Genomic DNA, 11,231 nt, shown 5'->3' with positions numbered 1-11,231 from the left:
AAGCTTCTTGATTCTGATAGCATTTTTGATTGGTGTCGTTCAACATTATCATAAGGGGGACTCTTGATTTAGTAATATGTAGGTTCTTTTGGTTGGTTGAGGAGGGGTCCATAGGTGATAGATTGGATTGTGCTACTATTAGAGATTCTTCAAAAATAGATTCATTCCAGAGCTTTGATTTTAGTACATGGACCATTTGGACATGATAACTATCTTGTTTTTGTTCAAGTTATTTTCAGAGGATTGGGATCAATTTGATATGATATTAAGTGGGTAGAAACAAAGGTTCAACATTATCTTACTCCATTATCTCTCATGCTCTTTATAAAAGATAATTACATGAAAAGTTTAGTTGAGTACAATTATCTATCAGATCTCATTCAACCAGGACATGTATTTGCATTGGTTTCACCACAAAGGAATGATGAGAAATCAAAATATTGGTTAAGATTTTGTGCAAGAGGTAAAAAAAATCTTTGACAACTGATGATAGATCATAATGGATTCACATATCCTATTGATTTAATTTTTGTTGTTGGAACATGGTTGTGAACATACATAGAAAGAATGGAATTCTTGCATTTGAAGAATATGAGAAGAATAAAACCATTCTCATATATTCACACCTTGTTATATAAATAAATATCAAGTTGTTGAAGCATCAAGGAAGAAAAAAGAAAAATAAATGTTTAACTATTAGTACTACTAATCATGAAGCCCTAATGGAGACATTCAAGCAGAGAGATGACCCTATAGGAACACTCCACTAGGTAATACTAACTCACAACAAGGTTTTATTTTTTCAATATGCTTAATTTTAATTCATCCTTTGCACATTTTCTTCTTCTTTTTTTAGTCCAAATATTTAGTTTTGTAAATAATGGATTGTGAATGCAATTGAATACACATATGATAGATATAGATGATTCAAACACCCTTGATTAGTGTAAACAAATTAATGATAAAGTCCATCATGCATTCTTCTGTTATGTTTTTTGCTTCATTTAATTTGTTATGCTTATAATGATTAAGTGAACCAAAATATAAATTATTTTTCCAATTAAATTTTATTCTCATGCTTTCCAAATGAAGGGGTTACAAATATAATGGATGTATGGAAATCCTCTACCATACTTTGGATTATATATTACTTTTTTGGTATTTATCACTCTTTATTTATTATAATGGGCCTATAATATTGATCTTGTTTACATTTTTGTAATGTAGGTGTCATCAAGAGTAGTAGTGCATGGAGCTGGATACATTTTGAGGAGTGAAACAAAGACACTTATACTAGTTTTGAGTCTAGGCTTGTTGGTAGTTTGTATCAAGGTTTAAAGGCTTTATCATTGATATAATTGTATATAATAAGTTTGCATATATATAATTTATTTTTATATGGTGAATTGAGTTACACAAGGATGTACATATACAAGTACTTTTTATTTTATTAACATATTTGTACATGGTGAGGATATATTCATAATTTGTTTGTTTGAATACTTATAATGGTGAAGCATATGGAAAATTGCAAATGTGAACTCCTTGATCTAATTAATTTAGTCATAAGGTGAAGCATATGATTTTTAATAAATTATATTTCAATTTTAAAATCCTATTATTATCTATGTAACCATTTGGCCTCTTAGTCCCTAAATTGGTCAAAGGTTAGTCAAAGTTGGAAAAGTCATTAAATAAAGTAGAGGGAGCATCAAATTTGTCAATTTTCCCTAAACAATGCATTGCAACATCAATTCATCTACTCTACTAGCTCTAGATGGCTGGGTGAACCCTAGTAGAAACCTTGTTTTAACCATTGAGTTGATAGAACATCCACATCCACTTTAGATTGAAGTGTACCCAAGGTTCCCTAAGCAATATTCATAAGTAATTTTCAAAGGGCCATACCTCGAAGCTCATGAGGGATATTGAAAAATTGTTTGATGCTATAGGGCCATGTTATTGAGGTCTACAATAACCTCTCTTAGTTTTGGGAGATTCAATTTTTTTTACATTTGGCACACCAATCTCACTTGATGGAAAAACTTATAGTGGAGATCAGTTAAATGGTGTTGCACTGCATATCTTTTAAAAAATTCATCATAAAATCAAATTGTCTTCTCTTTTAGCTCTAGATGAGAAGGTGAATTATTTCTCATAACCTTATTTTGGCCACTGAGTTGATAGAAAGTCTGTGCCCACTCTGGACCGATGTGTACCCAAGGTGCCCTAAGCAATATTGGGAATTGATTTTTAGAGGCCCATAATTTGGAGCTCATGAGGCATGTTGAAAAAATATATTCAAATTCTATTGGACTATATTTTTGAGGTCTACAATAATGTCTCTTTAGTATTTTGGGAGACTCAAGTTTATTTACATTGGGCACAATAATCTTGATTTTTGCTAAAACTTGTAGTAGAGACTAGTTGAAGGGTGTTGTAGCGGATATCTTTCAAACAATATGTCATGGCATCAATTTTTCTACTCCATTAGCTCCAAATGGGTGGGTGAACCCTATTGACAACCTCATTTTTGTTAGTGAGTTGATAGAATGTGCGTGCCCATCCTAGACCAAAGTGTAGCCAAGGTAGCCTAAGAAATATTGGGCAGCAATGGTTAGGGGTCCATATCTAAGAGATCATGAAGGGTACATATGAACTAGCATATGCTACAAGACTATTTTTAAAGGTTTATAGTAACCTCTCTTTTTTTTTGGAGATTCAAATTCATTTACATTTGGCACCACAATCTCGCAGCTTGATGCAAAAACTTGTAATAGAGATCAGTTGAATGGTGTCACATAGTATATCTTTCAAACTATGCATCATGGCATCAATTTTTATACCCTATTATCTCTAGATGGGTTGGTGAACTCTAGTGAGAACCCTATATTTTCCACTGAGTCAATATAATGTCTATTCCCACCTTGGACCAAAGTGTGCACAAGGTGTCCTAAGCATTATCGGGTGATGATTTTCATAGGGTCATATCTCAAAGCTCGTGAATGGTATAGACAAAATGTCTCATTCTACAAGACCATGTTGTTGATTTATACAATAACCTCTCTTAGTTTTGGGAGATTCAAATTCTTTCATAGTTGGAACAATAATCTCACTTGATGCCAATCTTGCAATGGAGATTAGTTGAATGGTGTTGTCGTGAATATCTTTCAAACCATGCATTGTGGCATCAGTTCCTCTACTTTTTTAGTCCTAGATAGGTGGATGAACCCTAGTGACAACCTCATTTAAGCCATTGAGTTGATAGAATATCCACACCCACCTTGGACCAAATGTGGTCTCTTAACTTCTTATTAACTATTGGCTGACCACTAACTGAATATATAATGTTGTCAAGTTGAAAACATCAACAAGTATGATCCTATTCACCTTTATAATTTACTATTACTTTTTTTGATGGATTTATTTCATGTTCTTTCAAAATAATTAAATCACTACTAACTTATGCCCTAGCCCTTATAGGCCTTATTGATAGCTAGACATTATTGAGCCTATTATACAATAATGACATTTGTTACACCCTTTCATAACCAAGAATGGTCTTATTACACACTTTCACTCCCTCTAATCCTTTCAAAGACCACACACCCTCATCCAATTAAATGATGACCCTTGTAGGGTCATTTTCCTCATTATGCCAACATTGCATACATAGACCTTTCATGGCTCCATTTACATTTGTTAGGCATTAATGACCCAAGTTACATTGATTTGAGACCTTTTAGGTTCTTTTGGTCTTCATTTGGTCTAAGTCATACAAGGGCCCCCTGGTATCTTTCCAAATAGAATGTTTCTCCCACTATACAATTAACAAACTAAAACAACTTAAATGAAAATACTAAACATACATTCAACCATCCAAGTTCAAGTTAAATGTAAGACAAGATTCCATAAACATGAATAATATACACATGCACAAAAATGACAATAATTTATAATATAACAAAACTAATATGTTATAGATATGTCAAATATGTGCAACTATCTATAAAAAAATACATCCATATACAGATATGACACATATGAAATCTCAAACAAAATTACAAAATATGTTATGTGGCATCAAAATATCTATAATATAAATTTTTTTAGATACCATTGAGTTGATAGAACACCCACATCCACCTTGGACCGAAGTGTACCCAAGGTTCCCTAAGCAATATTACGAAGGAATTTTCAAAGGGCCACATCTTGAAGCTCATTAGGGGTATTGAAAAACTATTAGATACTATAGGATTGTGTTATCAAGGTCTACAATAACCTTGCTTAGTTTTGGGAGATTCATTTTTTTTTACATTTGGCACTCCAATCTCACTTGATGCCAAAACTTATAGTGGAGATCAATTGAATGATGTTGCACTGCATATCTTTTAAACCATGAATCATAGAATCAATTTGTCTTCTCTTTTAGCTCTATACGGGAAGGTGAATTATTGTCACAACCCTATTTTGGCCACTAAGTTGATAGAAAGCTTGTGCCCACTCTAGACTGAAGTGTACCCAAGGTGCCCTAAGAAATATTGTAAAGCTATTTTCAAAGGGCCATAATTTGGAGCTTGTGAGAGGCTTTGAAAAACTTTCAAATTATATTGAACTATATTTTTGATGTCTACAATAACATCTCTCTAGTATTTTGGGAGATTCAAATTTGTTTCCATTGGGCACAATAATCTTGATTGTTGCTAAAACCTATAGTGGAGACTAGTTGAAGAGTGTCATGGTGCATATCTTTCAAATCATGTGTCATGGCATCAATTTTTCTACTCCATTAGCTCCAAATCGGTGGGTGAACCTTGGTGATAACCCCATTTTGGTCAATGAGCTAATAGAATCTGTATGCCCACCCTAGACCAACGTGTTGCCAAGGTGGCTTAAGAATTTTTTAGCAAAAAAGTTTAGAGGGCCATACCTTAGAGCTCATGAGGGGTACATATGAACTATCATGTTCTATATGACCATGTTTTAAATTTTTACAATAACCTCTCTCATTTTTTTTGAGATTCAAATTCATTTACATTTTGCACAAAAATCTCACTTGATGCCAAAACTTGTAGTGGAGATCAGTTGAATGGTGTCGCAGTGCATATCTTTCAAACTATGCATTATGGAATCAATTTGTATACTCTATTAGCTCTAGATGGGTTGGTGAACTCTAGAGACAACCCTATATATTCCATTGAGTTGGGAGATCATCTATGCCCACCTTGGACCAAAGTGTACAAAAGGTGTCCTGAGCAATATTGGGCGACAATTTTTAGAGGGTCATATCCTAGAACTTGTGAAGGGTATGGACAAAAATGTAAGATTATACTAGACCATGTTATTTATTTCTAGAATAAACTCTCTTATTTTGAGATATTCAATTACTTTTAAATTTGGCACAATAATCTCACTTGATGCCAAATCTTGCAGTGAAGATCAACTGAATGGTGTTGTAGTGCATATATTTCAAACCATGCATTATGGCATCAATTCCTCTTCTCTATCAGTTGTATATGGGTAGATGAACCCCAATGACAGCATCATCTCAACCACTAAGTCAATAGAATGCCCACACCCACCTTGAACCAAATGTGGTCTCTTAACTTCCTATTAATTGTTGACTGACCACAAATTGAATATATAATGTTGTCAAGTTGAAAACCTTAACAAGTGATGTAGTAAAAGGCAAGAGTATCCCCAAAGGATATGTCCTAGCCCACAAAAAAAACCACATAATGGAAACACAAAAAATAATTCAAGATTTGAAGCCAAATCACAATATTTTATCATAGATATAACTAATTACGTGCAATGTGCTAGTTGTAAGGCCTTCCCAGTTACGACCAAATACAAAGCAAGTAATAGTTCTAAACCCTCAAGATCCAAATAAAACCCTAGCTAGTACAGATCCACACTTGGTAGAAACTACCAAGGAAGATCTAAACTTGTGCTTGCAAGCCCACTAAGCAATCTCCTTGTTCTCCAAGCCATAGCTACTAGCTCTTCTCACAAACTCACTCTTCTAGCTCCTCTTCTTCTCCAAGATGGATGAATAATGACAAAAGACTTCCCCACAACCCTTACTTATACCAATCTAAGCCACAAGTTAGCCTAGAACATAAATTAAATACAAATATGTAAATTAAATGCCTAAAGTTGGCCTGCAACAGTAATTAAAAGCCCAAAATTGATATCTGATTAAAATCATGATATCTCCTAGCTCCAATTGAATTAGAAATTGCACTTCAAACCATAGTTAGTACTCTAGGTCCTCTTCAATCCCTAAAATTTGTATCCTCTAAATTATTGTGGAAATCAGTTACACAACTTGCAATAGGAACAAAATTCCTAAGCAAGGCCAAGATCTATAGACCATGCCAAGAAACCAAAGACCATGCTGAGTTCCTAGACCATGCCAAGAAACCAAAGACCATGCTGAGTTCCCAAACCATGCCAAGAAACCAAAGACCATGTCGAGTTCCCAGACCATGCCAAGCTCCTAGTGTATGTCGAACACTAGTATCTGCAGGCTCCACAACACTTAACCAAAATCCCTCCAAACATGCAGGATTGCAATCAAACCCAAGATGCTCCTACATCAGATACCCTAGGTTTGAAAAGATGTTCTAGTAACTGGAAGAACATCTTTTGGGATTCATCACATAAGTCCCAAATTGGTTTTTCATGTACATGTCATCCAAGTCTTCAACTTGTACATTCTTTCTCTAATTTTTCTTCTTCTTCTTTACATCCACCACATGTGTTGCATAGGTCTTCTTTCCATGTCGATATCCAACCTTCTTAGAATCCACCAACTCAACTTGGCTATCAATACTTAGGTTCCTCCTACTGATCTCTTCATTCTGCAAAGGAATTAGGGAAAACTTCCTACCACTTTTCTCAACAGTAAACACATTTCTAACATAATCATGCATAGCCCTGCAATCATATTACCAAGGTCTACCAAGTAATACATGACAACTATTCATATCCACAATATCACACAACACTTGATCCTTATACTACCCAATTTGGAAATCAACAAGGCATTGCTCCCTCACTTCCAAAGCATGTTTACCTTGCAACCAACCAATTCTATAAGGATAAGGATGTCTCACTCTCTTCAAAACAAGATTTTGAACCATCTCCTCAGCAACAAGGTTATCCATACTACCACCATCCAAAATCACTTTGTAGACTTTACCACTAGACTTACAACAAGTTTTGAACAAACTAGTCCTTTGAAAAGAATCCAATGTCCTCTCACCAATTAGTACTCGTTGAGCCAACAAGCTCTCTCCTTGCTTAGGCTGACTGTCTGGGACTGAATCTTCATTCATAATAGTAGTTGTCTTTGCAATTGAACATTCAAAAGATCTATGCCCTTCTTAGCCACACTTGAAACAGTTACCTCAGAACCAACTTCCACCTATCCTTCTTTTCTATTCACCTTTTGCATTTGGTTTAACTTGTGTCAAGCTATCCTACTTCTCCTTCCCTCAGGAACTACCTTGATTCTTCCTCTTTAGCTTCTCCTCTACTCTCAAATCATACTAATAAGCATCCTCAATTGAAGAAATATTCAGCATACCAACCTCATCCTAAATATTGAATCCCAGACCATTAATGTAACATGCTACCTTTTCCTTTGATAATTCTCTATGCCCAGATTGAATAGTCAACTTGTAGAACTCCTTGGCATAATCCTTCATAGTCACATCATTTTGTTTTAGATTCTACAACCTTTTAAATAACTCATATTCATAATCAATAGGAATGGACTTAGCCTTCAACTTAGTCACCATCAATCTCCACATAGTGATTTTCATTTCACCTTCCTCTTCTTTGTCTCTTTGCATTTCCTTCCACCAAAGAGCAGCATGTCCCTTCAACTTAGTTTGTGCCAATCTTACTCTAAGTGGATCCTTAATATCCTCAAGCTCAAAGTAGTCCTCCAATTCACCAATCCAATCAATCAGGTCTTTAGGATTTAAAGTACCTAACAAATTAGAAACCTCCATCTTATGCTTTAGCTTCAACTAAGATCCAGGTCAAGAAAAATGACTAGCCCTAATTCTAATAGGTCTCTTCACATGATTAGTTCTGTCCTCACTACTCAATCCAATAACTTCAAAGTCTTCAAAAACTTCCTTATAAATTCCTTTAGTACCCACATGCCTAGGTATGCCACCTATAGCACTTACAATTTCAGCAACCATATCATTCTTCATTATTGCTATCTAAGATTTGAAACTAGCTATAACCTCCTCCATCTATGATCTGAAATCTACTTTAACCTTCTCTGAGATCCATTCTTCTACAACATCACTAAGATTAGTAATCTCCCTAGGGTCCAATCTTCTTGGAGGCATCTTCCAAGTTTTTCATAAACCCTAAGCAATAGATCTATAAATCTAGAGGATCAATTAGCTCCACCAAATCAACCTTCTCCAACCCATGATCCTGGTGCAAACTACCTCAACTTCGACGATCTGTCTACATGCTCAAGAACACCCTTTGCTCTAATACTATCTGATGCAGTGAAAGGCAGGAGTATCCCCAAAGGAGATGTCCTAGTGTCCAAAAAATAACCACATAATGGAAAAAAAAAAAATAGTGCAAGATTTGAAGCCAAATCATAATAGTTTATTTATAGATATAACTAATTACATGCAATGTGTCAAGCTATAAGGGCTTCCTAGTTATAGCCAAATACAAAGCAAGTAATAGTTCTACGAGATCACTTAAGATCCAAATCAAACCTTAGTTAGTCTAGATCCACACTTTGGTAGAAACATCCAAGGAAGATCTAAACTTGTGCTCACAAGCCCACCAAGCAATCTCCTTGTTCTCCAAGCCGTAGCTACTAGCTCTTCTCACAAACTTTCTCTTCTAGCTTGTCTTCTTCTGCAAGATGGATAAATAATGACAAAATAATTCCCCACAACCCCTGCTTATACCAATCTAAATACAAGTCAGCTCAGAACACAAATTAAATAAAAATACATAAATTAAATGCCACAAGTCAGCCTACAATAGTAATTAAATGCTCAAAATTGATATTTGAGTAAAATTGTGATATTTCATAGCTCTGATTAAATTAGAACTCACACTTCAAACCATAGTTAGTAATCTAGGCCCTCTTCAATCCATGAAATTTGCATCCTCTAAATTATTGTGGAAAATTAGTTAGACAACCTACATCAAGAACCAAATTCCTAAGAAAGGATGAGCTCCACAAACCATGCCGAGCAACCAAAGACCATGCCGAGTTCCTAGACCATGCTGAGCAACCAAAGACCATGTCAAGTCCTCAGACCATGCCAAGCAACCAAATACCATGCTAAGTTCCTATACCATGCTGAGCAACCAAAGACCATGCCAAGTTCCTCGACCATACTGAGCTCCCAGTGTATGCCAAACACAATATTTTCCAAACTCCACAAAACTTAACCAAAATCCCTCCAAACATGAAGGATTGCAAGCAAACCCAAGATGCTCCTGCATCAACAAGTATGATCATATTCTCCATTACAATTTGCTAAGACTTTTTTTGATTGATTTATTTCATTTTCTTTCAAAATAATTAAATTAGTATTAACTTACGCCCTAGCTCTTATAGGCCTTATTGATAGCTAGACACTATAGAGCCCATTATACAATAATGACATTTTTTACACCCTTGCATAACCAAAAATGGTCTTATTACATACTTTGACTCCCTCTAAATCTTTCAAAGACTATACACACTCATCCAATTAAATGATGACCCTTGTAGGGTCATTTTCCTCATCATGCCAACATTACATACATAGGCCTTTCATGACTCCATTTACATTTGTTAGGCATTAATGACCCAAGTTACATTGATTTGAGACTTTTAGGATCTTCTGGCCTTCATTTGGTCTAAGTCATCCAAGTGTCCCTTGGTATCTTTCCAAATGGAATGTGTCTCCCACTATACAATAAACAAATTAAAATAACTGAAATGAAAATAATAAACATATGTTCAATCGTCCAAGTTGAAGTTAAATTTGAGACAAGATTCCATAAACATGAATAATATATACATGCACAAAAATTGACAATAATATATAATATAACAAAACTAATATGTTATAGCTATATCATATATATGTAACTATCTATAAAAAATACATCCATTTACAAATATGACACATATGCAATCTCGAACAAAATTACAAAATATGGCACATGCCATCAAAATATATCGATAATATCAAAGTTTCTAGATACAACAAGGCATGTATGCCATCTAAAAAGTTCTGTGAAGAATCTCAAAACTATTGCAACATCCTCTACTATCGGTGGAAAATAAAAACATCCTCTTTGATGTGCTCTTTGGGTCCAGTAACTTGTGCATGAAAAAGCCAAAACCCAAGTTAGACTAGTTAATTTATATGATTTATGCATATATCAAACATAAATCTACTCAAATTCATATTGATCAGTTGTGTAACAAAAAATTTCAATTGCAAACTCTCATACATACCTCTCTCCATGTCTTTCTCAGGTTATCAGGAGTCCTCACATATGTCCTCACCAACGAATGAACATTGTCAGCTCTAACTTATATATATATATATATATATATATATATATATATATATATATATATATATATATATATATATATATATGTATATATATATGTATATATGTATATATATATATATATGTATATATATATATATATATGTATACATATATATATATATATACATATATACATATATATATATATACATATATATATATATACATATATATATACATATATATATATATATACATATATATATATATATATACATATATATATATATATATATATATATACATATATATATATATATATATATGTATGTATGTATGTATGTATATATGTATGTATGTATGTATGTATGTATGTATGTATATATGTATGTATGTATGTATGTATGTATGTATGTATGTATGTATGTATATGTATATTTATATATATACATATACATACATACGTATACATATGTGTGTGTGTGTGTGTGTGTGTGTGTGTGTAGTGAGGTTGATCTAAGAATTATCATATAACATTATTATAGATAGCATAATAAATTTATAACATAATCAATAATTCAAATTAAATATACCTATGGTGATGTTTCCTCTAGACGCATTGACTAGATCAACAAAGATACAAAAGTTTGATGCCCTTTTCTCCATCGCAA

This window comes from Cupressus sempervirens, chromosome 1 (genome assembly GCF_028749045.1).
Source record: "Cupressus sempervirens isolate cs-2001-9-10 chromosome 1, ASM2874904v1, whole genome shotgun sequence".
In the NCBI taxonomy this organism is placed as follows: Eukaryota; Viridiplantae; Streptophyta; class Pinopsida; order Cupressales; family Cupressaceae; genus Cupressus; species Cupressus sempervirens.
The sequence above is the reverse complement of the archived record's forward strand: the minus strand, read 5'-3'. Positions refer to the sequence as shown.